Genomic DNA, 16,169 nt, shown 5'->3' on the forward strand with positions numbered 1-16,169 from the left:
GAAATGTTCCTATAATCTCTTAATATATAAGAGAATAGACCGTATGTTGGGTGGCAAACGGAATTGAAAATACCCGCTTTGAGGACAGCGGGTTCAAAAACTACTATAGGTAGGCAGTGGTTGCCGACCTCCCGCATTATTCGAAATATTTATTTCGGATTATGTTTATATTGGTTACATAAAATAAAGTATATTATTATCCGTACAAATTTGTTTCTCAGTTCTATAGAACACGGGACTTGGCTCCGCGGATAATAGGAATATACGCTTTTTAGATAATATCGTTGAAACAAAAGTCAAGTTTCTATTATATATAGAATAACAAATCGTTTCCATATATTATCGTTAATTTTTGGAGGCAGGCAAATATTAATTTATTACCTGCCGTATAGTTGGATTATTATATCGTTACGGTATAATACAAATATGGATTCTTATGAAAGAAATATAAAATTATATATTAAATGTGGAAATATTATCATATGCGCTTGGTTTTATGTTATATATTACCAGAGAGATATATGAAAAGAGATAAATTTTAAATTTATCTTCAAAATGCAAATGATTTAACTTAATATTTATATTGGTTAAACAAAAATTGTACATGTGTGGATACAATAATTATGTATGTTGGAAATAAAATGATATTTTATAATGAAATATGTATATATAAAAAGATAAAATTATAGAAACATATATATTACAATAATTATATGAAATTCTTGTTATATTGGTAAAACAAGTATAAATTAAAAATGAAAATATGGATTACGAATGCTATATAAAAATGGCCGTAATCGAATAGATTTTTTACTTATATTTATATATTTAAAATTTTACCCAAAGGCGAAATATTGAATTTTATTCAATATAATAAAAATCATGGAATTATATAAAGTGAAAAATCTATATATCTATTATATTGCTTATTTCGATTCAAAAAATATGAATGGAATATGAAGGAAAAACATTATTCTGGTTGATCCTGCCAGTAGTTATATGCTTGTCTCAAAGATTAAGCCATGCATGTCTAAGTACACACGAATTAAAAGTGAAACCGCAAAAGGCTCATTATATCAGTTATGGTTCCTTAGATCGTTAACAGTTACTTGGATAACTGTGGTAATTCTAGAGCTAATACATGCAATTAAAACATGAACCTTATGGGACATGTGCTTTTATTAGGCTAAAACCAAGCGATCGCAAGATCGTTATATTGGTTGAACTCTAGATAACATGCAGATCGTATGGTCTTGTACCGACGACAGATCTTTCAAATGTCTGCCCTATCAACTTTTGATGGTAGTATCTAGGACTACCATGGTTGCAACGGGTAACGGGGAATCAGGGTTCGATTCCGGAGAGGGAGCCTGAGAAACGGCTACCACATCTAAGGAAGGCAGCAGGCGCGTAAATTACCCACTCCCAGCTCGGGGAGGTAGTGACGAAAAATAACAATACAGGACTCATATCCGAGGCCCTGTAATTGGAATGAGTACACTTTAAATCCTTTAACAAGGACCAATTGGAGGGCAAGTCTGGTGCCAGCAGCCGCGGTAATTCCAGCTCCAATAGCGTATATTAAAGTTGTTGCGGTTAAAACGTTCGTAGTTGAACTTGTGCTTCATACGGGTAGTACAACTTACAATTGTGGTTAGTACTATACCTTTATGTATGTAAGCGTATTACCGGTGGAGTTCTTATATGTGATTAAATACTTGTATTTTTTCATATGTTCCTCCTATTTAAAAACCTGCACTAGTGCTCTTAAACGAGTGTTATTGTGGGCCGGTACTATTACTTTGAACAAATTAGAGTGCTTAAAGCAGGCTTCAAATGCCTGAATATTCTGTGCATGGGATAATGAAATAAGACCTCTGTTCTGCTTTCATTGGTTTTCAGATCAAGAGGTAATGATTAATAGAAGCAGTTTGGGGGCATTAGTATTACGACGCGAGAGGTGAAATTCTTGGACCGTCGTAAGACTAACTTAAGCGAAAGCATTTGCCAAAGATGTTTTCATTAATCAAGAACGAAAGTTAGAGGTTCGAAGGCGATCAGATACCGCCCTAGTTCTAACCATAAACGATGCCAGCTAGCAATTGGGTGTAGCTACTTTTATGGCTCTCTCAGTCGCTTCCCGGGAAACCAAAGCTTTTGGGCTCCGGGGGAAGTATGGTTGCAAAGCTGAAACTTAAAGGAATTGACGGAAGGGCACCACCAGGAGTGGAGCCTGCGGCTTAATTTGACTCAACACGGGAAAACTTACCAGGTCCGAACATAAGTGTGTAAGACAGATTGATAGCTCTTTCTCGAATCTATGGGTGGTGGTGCATGGCCGTTCTTAGTTCGTGGAGTGATTTGTCTGGTTAATTCCGATAACGAACGAGACTCAAATATATTAAATAGATATCTTCAGGATTATGGTGCTGAAGCTTATGTAGCCTTCATTCATGGTGGCAGTAAAATGTTTATTGTGTTTGAATGTGTTTATGTAAGTGGAGCCGTACCTGTTGGTTTGTCCCATTATAAGGACACTAGCTTCTTAAATGGACAAATTGCGTCTAGCAATAATGAGATTGAGCAATAACAGGTCTGTGATGCCCTTAGATGTCCTGGGCTGCACGCGCGCTACAATGAAAGTATCAACGTGTATTTCCTAGACCGAGAGGTCCGGGTAAACCGCTGAACCACTTTCATGCTTGGGATTGTGAACTGAAACTGTTCACATGAACTTGGAATTCCCAGTAAGTGTGAGTCATTAACTCGCATTGATTACGTCCCTGCCCTTTGTACACACCGCCCGTCGCTACTACGATTGAATTATTTAGTGAGGTCTCCGGACGTGATCACTGTGACGCCTTGCGTGTTACGGTTGTTTCGCAAAAGTTGACCGAACTTGATTATTTAGAGGAAGTAAAAGTCGTAACAAGGTTTCCGTAGGTGAACCTGCGGAAGGATCATTATTGTATAATATCCTTATCGTTAATAAATATTTTTATAATACAAATAAATACAATTTACCAAAAAAAAATATTACAAAATGATTCCACGGAATCAAAAGTTAAAGTCAAAATAAAATGAAGATGGCTTTTATTTTATATGTGGGGCTTGGCAACCTCATAAAAGACTTTAACATTATTAATGTTGCTGTGCGTATTTGTGGCAGTACTTACTACAACAACGGCGTTTCCTATAAAAACAAATTCTCGAAAATGGAAATCGAAGAAACTAAACTAAATTCGAAAGTAGAAGTCGAATTAAAATAAAAATAATTTGAATGTGTGGTAATCAAAATAAGTGTGTGTGTATATGGACCATAATATACACGCGTTGCGAATATGTATTGTTCATCTATGTTATGAGCATACGTTGGCTAATGCAACAACCTAAAATATACAATGTTTGTACCTGTCATCCATCAGGTTAATGTTTTATATAAATTTTGCAGTATGTGTCACCCAAAATAGCAAACCATAACCAGATTATTATGATACATAATGCTTATATGAAACTAAGACATTTCGCAACATTTATTTTAGGTATAAAAATAAATTTATTGAAGGAATTGATATATGCCAGTAAAATGGTGTATTTTTAATTTCTTTCAATAAAAACAATATTGACATTATATAAAATTGAATTATAAAACTCTAAGCGGTGGATCACTCGGCTCATGGGTCGATGAAGAACGCAGCAAACTGTGCGTCATCGTGTGAACTGCAGGACACATGAACATCGACATTTTGAACGCATATCGCAGTCCATGCTGTTATGTACTTTAATTAATTTTATAGTGCTGCTTGGACTACATATGGTTGAGGGTTGTAAGACTATGCTAATTAAGTTGTTTATAAATTTTTTATAAGCATATGGTATATTATTGGATTAAATAATGATTTTATTCATAATATTAAAAAAGAAATGAAAACATTATCTCACATTTGAATGTGAAAAACGAAGAGAAATATTTTCTTTTCAATCAAATAATACTGAGAAATGTCTAGCATAAAAATTGAAATATTTTTCATCTAGAATTGTCTCTTATTAATGATTCGGAAAAAGAAAAATCTTGGTTTTGTTATTATTCTTCGTTGGTTCGTTAAATGGATAAAAATGACTTTGCTTACAAGAACTATTGGAACTATTTATAACGAATTTAATTGATTGTTTTATCATTTATATATAAAGAATTTATGGCAAAATATAGTTATATATACAACCTCAACTCATATGGGACTACCCCCTGAATTTAAGCATATTAATTAGGGGAGGAAAAGAAACTAACAAGGATTTTCTTAGTAGCGGCGAGCGAAAAGAAAACAGTTCAGCACTAAGTCACTTTGTCTATATGGCAAATGTGAGATGCAGTGTATGGAGCGTCAATATTCTAGTATGAGAAATTAATGATTTAAGTCCTTCTTAAATGAGGCCATTTACCCATAGAGGGTGCCAGGCCCGTATAACGTTAATGATTGCTAGATGATGTTTCCAAAGAGTCGTGTTGCTTGATAGTGCAGCACTAAGTGGGTGGTAAACTCCATCTAAAACTAAATATAACCATGAGACCGATAGTAAACAAGTACCGTGAGGGAAAGTTGAAAAGAACTCTGAATAGAGAGTTAAACAGTACGTGAAACTGCTTAGAGGTTAAGCCCGATGAACCTGAATATCCGTTATGGAAAATTCATCATTAAAATTGTAATATTTAAATAATATTATTAAGAATAATGTGCATTTTTTCCATATAAGGACATTGTAATCTATTAGCATATCCCAAATTTATCATAAAATATAACTTATAGTTTATTCCAATTAAATTGCTTGCATTTTAACACAGAATAAATGTTATTAATTTGATAAAGTGCTGATAGATTTATATTATTACAGAGCGTTAATTTTTCGGAATTATATAATGGCATAATTATCATTGATTTTTGTGTTTATTATATGCTCTTGTATGATTAACAATGCGAAAGATTCAGGATACCTTCGGGACCCGTCTTGAAACACGGACCAAGGAGTCTAACATATGTGCAAGTTATTGGGATGTAAACCTAATAGCGTAATTAACTTGACTAATAATGGGATTAGTTTTTTAGCTATTTATAGATAATTAACACAATCCCGGGGCGTTCTATATAGTTATGTATAATGTATATTTATATTATTTATGCCTCTAACTGGAACGTACCTTGAGCATATATGCTGTGACCCGAAAGATGGTGAACTATACTTGATCAGGTTGAAGTCAGGGGAAACCCTGATGGAAGACCGAAACAGTTCTGACGTGCAAATCGATTGTCAGAATTGAGTATAGGGGCGAAAGACCAATCGAACCATCTAGTAGCTGGTTCCTTCCGAAGTTTCCCTCAGGATAGCTGGTGCATTTTAATATTATATAAAATAATCTTATCTGGTAAAGCGAATGATTAGAGGCCTTAGGGTCGAAACGATCTTAACCTATTCTCAAACTTTAAATGGGTAAGAACCTTAACTTTCTTGATATGAAGTTCAAGGTTATGATATAATGTGCCCAGTGGGCCACTTTTGGTAAGCAGAACTGGCGCTGTGGATGAACCAAACGTAATGTTACGGTGCCCAAATTAACAACTCATGCAGATACCATGAAAGGCGTTGGTTGCTTAAAACAGCAGGACGGTGATCATGGAAGTCGAAATCCGCTAAGGAGTGTGTAACAACTCACCTGCCGAAGCAACTAGCCCTTAAAATGGATGGCGCTTAAGTTGTATACCTATACATTACCGCTAAAGTAGATGATTTATATTACTTGTGATATAAATTTTGAAACTTAGTGAGTAGGAAGGTACAATGGTATGCGTAGAAGTGTTTGGCGTAAGCCTGCATGGAGCTGCCATTGGTACAGATCTTGGTGGTAGTAGCAAATAATCGAATGAGACCTTGGAGGACTGAAGTGGAGAAGGGTTTCGTGTGAACAGTGGTTGATCACGAGTTAGTCGGTCCTAAGTTCAAGGCGAAAGCCGAAAATTTTCAAGTAAAACAAAAATGCCTAACTATATAAACAAAGCGAATATAATACACTTGAATAATTTGAACGAAAGGGAATACGGTTCCAATTCCGTAACCTGTTGAGTATCCGTTTGTTATTAAATATGGGCCTCGTGCTCATCCTGGCAACAGGAACGACCATAAAGAAGCCGTCGAGAGATATCGGAAGAGTTTTCTTTTCTGTTTTATAGCCGTACTACCATGGAAGTCTTTCGCAGAGAGATATGGTAGATGGGCTAGAAGAGCATGACATATACTGTTGTGTCGATATTTTCTCCTCGGACCTTGAAAATTTATGGTGGGGACACGCAAACTTCTCAACAGGCCGTACCAATATCCGCAGCTGGTCTCCAAGGTGAAGAGTCTCTAGTCGATAGAATAATGTAGGTAAGGGAAGTCGGCAAATTAGATCCGTAACTTCGGGATAAGGATTGGCTCTGAAGATTGAGATAGTCGGGCTTGATTGGGAAACAATAACATGGTTTATGTGCTCGTTCTGGGTAAATAGAGTTTCTAGCATTTATGTTAGTTACTTGTTCCCCGGATAGTTTAGTTACGTAGCCAATTGTGGAACTTTCTTGCTAAAATTTTTAAGAATACTATTTGGGTTAAACCAATTAGTTCTTATCAATTATAACGATTATCAATTAACAATCAATTCAGAACTGGCACGGACTTGGGGAATCCGACTGTCTAATTAAAACAAAGCATTGTGATGGCCCTAGCGGGTGTTGACACAATGTGATTTCTGCCCAGTGCTCTGAATGTCAAAGTGAAGAAATTCAAGTAAGCGCGGGTCAACGGCGGGAGTAACTATGACTCTCTTAAGGTAGCCAAATGCCTCGTCATCTAATTAGTGACGCGCATGAATGGATTAACGAGATTCCTACTGTCCTATCAGTGACGCGCATGAATGGATTAACGACGGACGTGTTTTCGTTGCGCTCGTGTACAGATTGCGAAGAACTTGGTTTTCCGTGTTTGGAAAGTAATAAAATCGGTGAATTAGTGCTCCGCGAAAGTCGTGTGCTAATTTTCGTGTGTTATAAACAAGCGGTTTGGAAGTAATTAACAATTAATTGTTGGGAATTTTCCACTTAGCACGTGCTGAAGGCGAACTTACGAGTAAGTTTTTCGAGTAAGCTTTTTGATCAGCTGTCACAAAGCTTATTGGTGGGAGTCACTGCTAAGGTTTGTGTCTAGGGAGAGTTTTAGTGCTACCAGACTCTACCGATAGGTGGAGCTCGAGTTCCAGAGCAACTACCTTTTGTCAGCGAGTAAACGAGCATACGGTTGCTGGCGTCGACGGTAGGTGGAGCCACCATCGTATTTATGCCGATGGAGAGCGACAGCAGCGCGAGTGCCTTGAGCGGAAGTAGTGCCTCGATGAAGTCCAGACGAGGCAGGCGCAGAAGCCATCTGGCATCTAAGAGCTCGGCGCCAACGCAGGCGAAATTGGTTGCCCTGGCATCGAATGGAGTGCCAGAACCCGTTGGGGTACTGGAGGAGCCGTTTTCGTCGCTGGAGGACGCCCGGGCGGCTACGGAGAACGCTGCCATTGATGCTGCCCCCCCCACGCTGCTGCCACCGCTGCTGATCCTACTGCTGCCCCTGCTGCCGACCACACTGCTGCCTCCGCCGTTTTCACTGCTGCTAAAATTGTTGCCACCACTGCCACTGCCGCCACCGCTGCCGCCCGTGCTGGGCAAGCAGCCATGATGGCAGAGCTGTCGGCCACACAGCGCATGGTGAGAAGCAGCTTCCGCAGACTAGGAGAAGTGGACACGGAAGAGCTCTCATATGCTATCAGCCGCTACGATGAGCTGGTGTTGGCGCTAATGCTCCGGTGCGGAGAGCTGGAGACGCGGCTTGCTATGCCGCCACCGCCGCCGCCGTCGTTGAATCTGTTGAAAAATACGGCCGCCAATGCTCCCCAGATGCAGCAGGTTGCACCCATCGCTGCCCCGCGGACTACCAAGGTCCGCGAGACGTGGTCAGCGGTGGTGAAGTGCGACGACCCTGCGCTATCGGGGAAAGACATAGCGGAAAAGGTGCGAACGATGGTTGCACCCTCTCTCGGAGTCAGAGTACACGAGGTCCGTGAGCTCCGTCGAGGTGGTGGTGCGATCATTCGCACTCCTTCGGTGGGAGAGCTGCAGAAGGTGGTCGCTTCAAAAAGATTCGCCGAGGTTGGCCTAAATGTGGCACGGAATGCGGCGAGAAGCCGAAGGTCGTCGTATATGACGTCGACACAGCTATCGGCCCTGAGGAGTTTATGAAGGAGCTCCACGAAAACAACTTCGACAGCGAAATGAATCTGGCCCAGTTTAAGAAGTCAGTGCACTGGTGACCAAGGCGTGGTCGGTAGCTGACGGCGCCACAGTAAATGTGACGCTGGAGGTTGACGACCGGGCGATGGCGAAGCTTGATGTAGGTCGTGTCTACATCAAGTGGTTCTCATTCCGATGCCGGTCACAGGTCCGCACATACGCCTGCCACAGATGTGTGGGTTTCGACCACAAGGTCAGCGAATGCCGGCAGAAGGATAGTGTCTGTCGCCAGTGCGGGCAACAAGGCCACACTGCGGCAAAGTGCCAAAACCCGGTGGACTGCCGGAACTGCCGCCACAGAGGGCAACCCTCGGGCATTACATGCTCTCGAGCGTTTGCCCGATATACGGGGCGTTGCTGGCGAGGGTGCAAGCTAGACACTAATGTTTAGCTTCATCCAAGCGAACTGTGGCCGAGGCCGAGCTGCGACCATCGAGCTCGGAGTCCGACTCAGGAGATCGGAGTCTATGTTCGCGCTGGTGCAGGAGCCGTATCTCGGCGGGGACGGAATGGATGTGCTGCCTGAAGGAATGAGAATTTTCATCGATCGGCGAGGGAAGGCAGCCATCCTAGTGGATCACCAGGAAGCCATCTGTATGCCAGTGGAGACCCTCACCACAGATTATGGCGTATGTCTGGTCGTGAAAGGGAGTTTTGGCTCAATCTTCCTTTGCGCCGCATACTGCCAGTATGATGCACCTCTGGAACCGTACATCCGGTACATGGATGCGGTCCTGCTGCAGGCCAGCAGAACCCCCGCAATCCTGGGCCTCGACGCGAATGCAGTGTCCCCCATGTGGCTTAGCAAACTCTCTCGTCATGCCGAGGGGCAAGCTAACTACAGAGGGGTGAGCTGCTGTCAGAGTGGATGCTGGAGGCAAGAGTCGCCGCCCTAAACCAGTCAACAGAGGTGTACACGTTCGATAATTACAGAGCTACAAGCGATATCGACGTGACAATCGTCAATGAGGCAGCATCTATGTGGGCCACATATGAGTGGAGAGTGGACGAGTGGGAATTGAGTGACCACAACATCATTACTGTTGTGGCCGAACCAACTACCGCGCGCGCAGTTGAGAGCATAGCTCCTGTGCCGTCCTGGAACTTCTCCAATGCACGTTGGCGATTGTTCAAGGAGGAAATGGTGAGTAGAGCAGCCGAACTTCCGGAAACTTCTCAGAGTCGCCGTTGGACCAGCAAGTTTCGACCCTGCGCAGTATAGTACATAATGTATGTGATATTGCGCTGGGAAGAAAGTCCATCCGATTGCCCAGCAGGAGAGCACGTTGGTGGACTGCCGACCTCTGTGATGCAAGGCGCGAAGTCCGGAGACTTCGTCGCCTACTTCAAAATGGAAGGCGTCATGATGATGATGCCGCAATAGAGCGTGTATTGGTCGACCTGAGGCGGGCCTCAGCCAACTACAAGAAGCTCATTTGGAGGGCGAAAATGGATGAGTGGAAACGCTTCGTGGGAGATCATGCCGACGACCCATGGGGGCGCGTCTATAAGATTTGCCGAGGCCGCAGGAAGTGCACGGAGATTGGGTGCCTCCGCGTGAATGGCGAGATGATCACCGATTGGGGTGACTGTGCACGAGTGCTCCTCCGCAATTTCTTCCCAGTTGCGGAGTCCGAAGCACCGACTGCCATCGCGGAGGAAGTCCCACCGGCCCTCGAAGTATTCGAGGTTGATGCATGTGTTGCCCGGTTGAAGAGCAGGCGCTCTCCCGCTTGGACGCATTAATGGCACTATCTGCAAGGCAGTCTGGCGCGCCATACCCGAGCACCTTGCATCGTTGTTTTCCCGATGCATCCGATTAGGATACTTTCCCGCTGAGTGGAAGTGCCCACGAGTTGTCTCGCTGCTCAAAGGGCCAGATAAGGACAAATGTGAGCCCTCCTCATATAGAGGAATATGCTTGCTACCAGTCTTTGGTAAGGTGCTCGAGGCCATCATGGTGAATCGTGTGAGAGAAGTTCTTCCGGAAGGCTGCAGATGGCAATTTGGATTTCGCCAAGGACGATGTGTGGAGGATGCTTGGAGGCACGTGAAGAGCAGTGTTTGTGCCAGCCCGGCGCAATACGTGCTCGGCACATTCGTGGACTTCAAAGGAGCATTCGACAACGTCGAATGGAGTGCTGCACTCCGCCGACTAGCCGACTTGGGATGCCGGGAGATGGGCTTGTGGCAGAGCTTTTTCTCCGGCCGAAGAGCAGTGATCCGAAGCAGTTCCGGTACTGTGGATGTACCGGTAACTAGAGGCTGCCCGCAGGGGTCAATCAGTGGCCCATTTATCTGGACATACTGATGGATGTACTGCTTCAGCGTCTCCAGCCGTATTGCCAGCTGAGTGCATACGCGGATGACTTGCTGCTTCTCGTCGAGGGAAATTCCCGAGCTGAGCTAGAGGAAAAAGGTGCAGAGCTGATGTCCATCGTAGAAGCGTGGGGAGCGGAAGTTGGCGTTACCGTCTCGACCAGCAAGACGGTAATAATGCTGCTGAAAGGTGCCTTGAGACGTGCGCCTACGGTGAGGTTTGCTGGAGCGAACCTTCCGTATGTGCGTAGCTGTCGGTACCTTGGCATCACGGTCAGTGAAGGAATGAAATTCCTCACGCACATAGCTTCGCTTCGCCAGCGGATGACCGGAGTCGTTGGAGCATTGGCGGTGTGCTTCGAGCCGACTGGGGCTTCAGTCCTCGAGCCAGGCGGACCATATATGACGGACTCATGGCACCTTGTGTGCTGTTGGTGCCCCGGTATGGTATGACACCGCCGAACAGGTAGCCGCCCGGAGACGACTAGCCTCCTGCCAGAGGCTAATCCTGCTTGGATGCCTTTCGGTATGCCGAACAGTGTCCACAGTGGCACTGCAGGTACTTGGCGGAGCTCCCCCGCTTGACTTGGCTGCTAAGTTTTTAGCGGTCAAGTACAAGCTGAAGCGTGGATACCCGCTGGAGGAGAACGACTGGCTATACGGCGAGGACACTACGTGTCTAAGCTGGAAGCAGAGGAAGACTCGCCTAGAGGAGTGCTTGCTGCAGAATTGGCAAAACAGATGGGATGACGACAGCGAACCAGGACGGGTGACGCACAAGTTCATCCCATACGTCACTCTCGCCTATCGAGATCCAAGCTTTGGATTCTCGATGAGGACGTCTTTCCTGCTGACAGTCACGGGTCGTTTAACGCATTTTTGCAAGGGAGAGCCCTCAGCGATACCACTGCTTGCGCTTGTGGTGATCCATATGAGGACTGGATGCACATATTGTGCGCTTGTCCTCTATATGCAGATTTGCGAAACCTCGATGGACTTGGAGTGCAGCGCCTTGGCGAAAACTGGACCTTCAATAGAATCCTGGAAGATCAGCAGAGGATTCAACGGCTGGCAGCGTTTGCGGACGAGGTGTTCCGTAGGAGGAGGGGTATTTAGCCCAAAACTTCGCCGTGTGGTTAGCGGGCGAGAATACTTCCACAGCCCGCTATTGCTTGTCGTAAGAGGCGACTAATATAGCGACTGGTTCTCTAACCATGCTTGTCGGAGCAAAAGGAGGAGGCCCACCGAGCCTCTCTTTCGGTACCACGGGTTGTGCTGCTCAAGACAGCACATTGAGGTAGGCCCCCTGGTGGGAGTATCGTGGTGGCTGTGGTTGATACCCATATCGCGGGTAGAGCCTTCGTGTTCGACGTTTGAGTTACGTGCTAGTTGCGCAAAACTCGGGTGCTGTGACCCAGAGATCAGTAGAATTTTAGGTAGATCTCGCTCCTCAGCAAGGGGGAGTGCTTGCCCGGCAAGCAAGTACTCGAATTGCTACCGGGGTGGTCGCTATGTACATAGCTATAGCTTCCAGTCCGGGACGTTTGTCTGGCGTATCCAGACTCATGCACCATGTTGATACATGCACCACTTGTGGTGTTCAGGGTGTCGTGGTTTAATCCCTTCAGTGTGGAACACGCCACGTAAAACAAGTTCGGAGAGGTCCGAAAGTCACTGTCCCTATCTACTATCTAGCGAAACCACAGCCAAGGGAACGGGCTTGGAATAATTAGCGGGGAAAGAAGACCCTTTTGAGCTTGACTCTAATCTGCAGTGTAAGGAGACATAAGAGGTGTAGAATAAGTGGGAGATATTAGACCTCGGTTTGGTATCGTCAATGAAATACCACTACTCTTATTGTTTCCTTACTTACTTGATTAAATGGAACGTGTATCATTTCCTAGCCATTATACGGATATATTTATTATATCTTATGGTATTGGGTTTGATGCAAGCTTCTTGATCAAAGTATCACGAGTTTGTTATATAATCGCAAACAAATTCTTTAATAAAACGATGCATTTATGTATTTTTGATTTGAAAATTTGGTATAACTCCAATTACTCAGGTATGATCCAATTCAAGGACATTGCCAGGTAGGGAGTTTGACTGGGGCGGTACATCTCTCAAATAATAACGGAGGTGTCCCAAGGCCAGCTAGTGCGGACAGAAACCACACATAGAGCAAAAGGGCAAATGCTGACTTGATCTCGGTGTTCAGTACACACAGGGACAGCAAAAGCTCGGCCTATCGATCCTTTTGGTTTAAAGAGTTTTTAACAAGAGGTGTCAGAAAAGTTACCATAGGGATAACTGGCTTGTGGCGGCAAAGCGTTCATAGCGACGTCGCTTTTTGATCCTTCGATGTCGGCTCTTCCTATCATTGTGAAGCAAAATTCACCAAGCGTTGGATTGTTCACCCATGCAAGGGAACGTGAGCTGGGTTTAGACCGTCGTGAGACAGGTTAGTTTTACCCCTACTAATGACAAAACGTTGTTGCGACAGCATTCCTGCGTAGTACGAGAGGAACCGCAGGTACGGACCAATGGCACAATACTTGTTCGAGCGAACAGTGGTATGACGCTACGTCCGTTGGATTATGCCTGAACGCCTCTAAGGTCGTATCCGTGCTGGACTGCAATGATAAATAAGGGGCAATTTGCATTGTATGGCTTCTAAACCATTTAAAGTTATAATTTATTTTATAAACGACAATGGATGTGATGCCAATGTAATTTGTAACATAGTAAATTAGGAGGATCTTCGATCACCTGATGCCGCGCTAGTTACATATAAAAGCATTATTTTAATACAATGACAAAGCCTAGAATCAATTGTAAACGACTTTGTAACAGCAAGGTGTTGTAAGTGTTGAGCAGCTGCCATACTGCGATCCACTGAAGCTTATCTTTGCTTGATGTTCATAAATAATGATGATTTTTCGTGCCAACACTTCGTCATCAATTTAGTGAGCATATGATATTGTCCTATCATATTAATATAAGACTTAATGATTGTGTCAATGCCAAACACCTCGTCATCAATTTAGTTTTTTTTTTTTTTTTTTTTTTTCTTTAGCGTGCGTTATTTATTTAAAATCTGTCCTAGTGGACAATAATTAAATGGTTTTGCGGGGAACATTAGCTTAAGGATACTATTGTACATGTATTGTGGCGGGTTTTATATGTGTTGTCTATTGTTGTGGAAGATCGAGAGGGTGCTCCTCATGAGACGTCTGCTTGTTTGGCTATTGTCTAACAGGTTGGTGGCGAGGTGGTTAGGGTGGTTTTCGAGCCTTTTCAGGTATCTCTCGCTGAGCCTGGAGATTTCATCAGCGACTTGTGGGATTCCAAGTTCCCTATGTATGGCGACATTCTCGTGGTAGGATGCGCATTACAGGCAATTCTCAAGCACCTATTCTGGAACCGCTGTATACGCAGGCGATTCGTGTGGCTTGCCGTGCCCATAGCTGTATCCCGTAGGTCCAGATGGGCTTGAGATTGCCTTGTACACCAGGATTTTGTGGTTCTGCCTTAGCTTGGACCCTCTCCCAATAAGCCAATGCATCTGCCTCAGACGCGCATCGGCCTGTATGCGTTTGCTGACGATGTGGGGACGCCAAGTGAGCCTGCGGTCCAGGGTAAGTCCTAGGTACTTGGGTGCGGGTGCGTTGGGAATGATGACTCCGTTTAGCGTGACCGGTGGGCAGTCTCCTCTCCTTAGTGCAAATGTTGTTTGGGTAGATTTTTCCGCGTTCACTACGATGTTCCACCTGCTGAGCCAGGGATGTAGCGCGTCCATTTGCCTTTGGATTGTTTCGGAGGCTTCTCGTGGGTCGGATGAGGAGGCGAGGAAAGCCGTGTCATCTGCATAAGTCGCTATAGTTAGGTTCCTGGAGGGGATTATGGGAAGGTCTGCGGTGTAAAGGGTGTACAGTATTGGTCCGAGCACACTGCCTTGCGGAACTCCAGCTCTGATCAGTCTGGGTAGGCTTATTGCACTTCCGCATCTGACTTGGAATGCTCTTCCCTCAGTGTAGGATTTGAGGAGGGTAAAATGGGGCTTGGGAGGTAGGATTTGAGTTTATGGAGGAGTCCAGGATGCCAAACTCTGTCGAATGCCTGCTTCACGTCGAGCATTACAGCGCAGCAGTATTTCTTTTGCTCGAATGCCTCGAGGATCCGTTCGACTAGCCGGTGGCATTGCTCTGGTGTTCCGTGGGAGCGCCTGAAGCCAAACTGGTGATCGGGGTCAAACCAGCCTCATCCAGTACTGGCAATACTCTGCGCAAAAATACTCTTTCGAGTATTTTGGAGAGGATTGCCAGCAAACTAATCGGACGATAGGAGGCGAGATTGGCTTCAGGCTTACCAGGCTTGAGGAGGACAATAACCTCTGCTCTTTTCCACTCTTCCGGGAAGTACCCTAGCCGGAAGCAGCTGTTGTAAATGCTGGCCAGCATTTGTGTGCAGCGGGATGGAGCATTTTTAGGGCCGCCGCATCTATACGATCCAGGCCTGGAGATTTGTTGTTCTTCAGTAGAGCAATCTCCTGCGCAACTTCCTCAGGGTCGACTGGTTCCAACGGGGGACCGGGAGAGCTTGGGCTATTGAGAAACCGGGCTGTTTCAGCATGTTCTTCGGCAGTGCAGCAGTCGAACGGAGAGAAGGCGTTGTAAAGGTGTTCGGCGAAAGCTTCTGCTCTTTCAGCATCCGAAAGGCACCAGGATCCATCTGCTTTGCGCACTCGGAAACCTTTTTGGCTGGTCGTTTAATGTGGCGGGTGACGTTCCACAGATTGTGGTCTGGTCCCCGGGAGAGAGTTCCTCGAGGAATCTGAGGAAGGAGTCCTGGCGTAGGCTGGAGATCTTGTCCTTCAACTCCTTTGTGGCGTGATTGAGCGCTGTTTTGTCTCTTGGATTGCGCGTCAAGAACCAAACTCTCCTGAGACGCCTCTTCTCAGTCACGAGTGCCGCAATTTCCGGGGACCAGAGGTGGAGGTCCCTGCTAGGTGTTCTCGCAGTCTTTGGTGGCGGTGGGCTTGCGAATTCCGCAGCGTTTTGCATCTGCCTGGTGAGATTCCCGATAGCTTCATCAATGTTCCTGTGGGTGTTGAGGATGGGGTTCGGATTGACGGTGGAGAGCATCCAGGACGCGAACTTGGCGGCGTCGGTATATTTTCCAGTGAGCCTTCTGAGCGGGGTTTTCCTGAGGACTGGCGTGTTGATTAGCACGTTTATTGCACAGTGGTCTGACAGGAGATCAGCATTTGTTGTGCAGCTGATCTTCGCATGCCTATGCCTTTCGACACAGCAAAGTCCAGTAGGTCTGGAGTCTTGAGGGGATTCGTGGCCATGAGTGGGCTCCCAGTAGTGGCAGTCCAGTCGGTGGCGTTGCAGTACCCAAACAGAGTTTCCCTTTGGGTTGTTGGCGCGCGATCCCCACCAAGAATGTTTGGCGTTATAATCTCCAGCTGCTATGAAGCGGGGC

General features: G+C 45.1%; 2 non-coding genes and 1 pseudogene across 2 annotated transcripts; all 3 read left to right on the forward strand.

Annotated features, from left to right (window-relative positions):
- Positions 1-972: 972 nt before the first annotated feature.
- Positions 973-2,966, forward strand: LOC116803169. The gene has a single exon (XR_004363437.1). It is a non-coding gene; the product is annotated as a small subunit ribosomal RNA (ribosomal RNA).
- Positions 2,967-3,649: 683 nt separating this feature from the next.
- Positions 3,650-3,828, forward strand: LOC116803168. The gene has a single exon (XR_004363436.1). It is a non-coding gene; the product is annotated as a 5.8S ribosomal RNA (ribosomal RNA).
- Positions 3,829-4,219: 391 nt separating this feature from the next.
- LOC116803167 lies at positions 4,220-13,605 on the forward strand (annotated as a pseudogene).
- Positions 13,606-16,169: the final 2,564 nt, after the last annotated feature.

Source organism: Drosophila sechellia, unplaced genomic scaffold, assembly GCF_004382195.2.
Source record: "Drosophila sechellia strain sech25 unplaced genomic scaffold, ASM438219v1 U_30, whole genome shotgun sequence".
In the NCBI taxonomy this organism is placed as follows: Eukaryota; Metazoa; Arthropoda; class Insecta; order Diptera; family Drosophilidae; genus Drosophila; species Drosophila sechellia.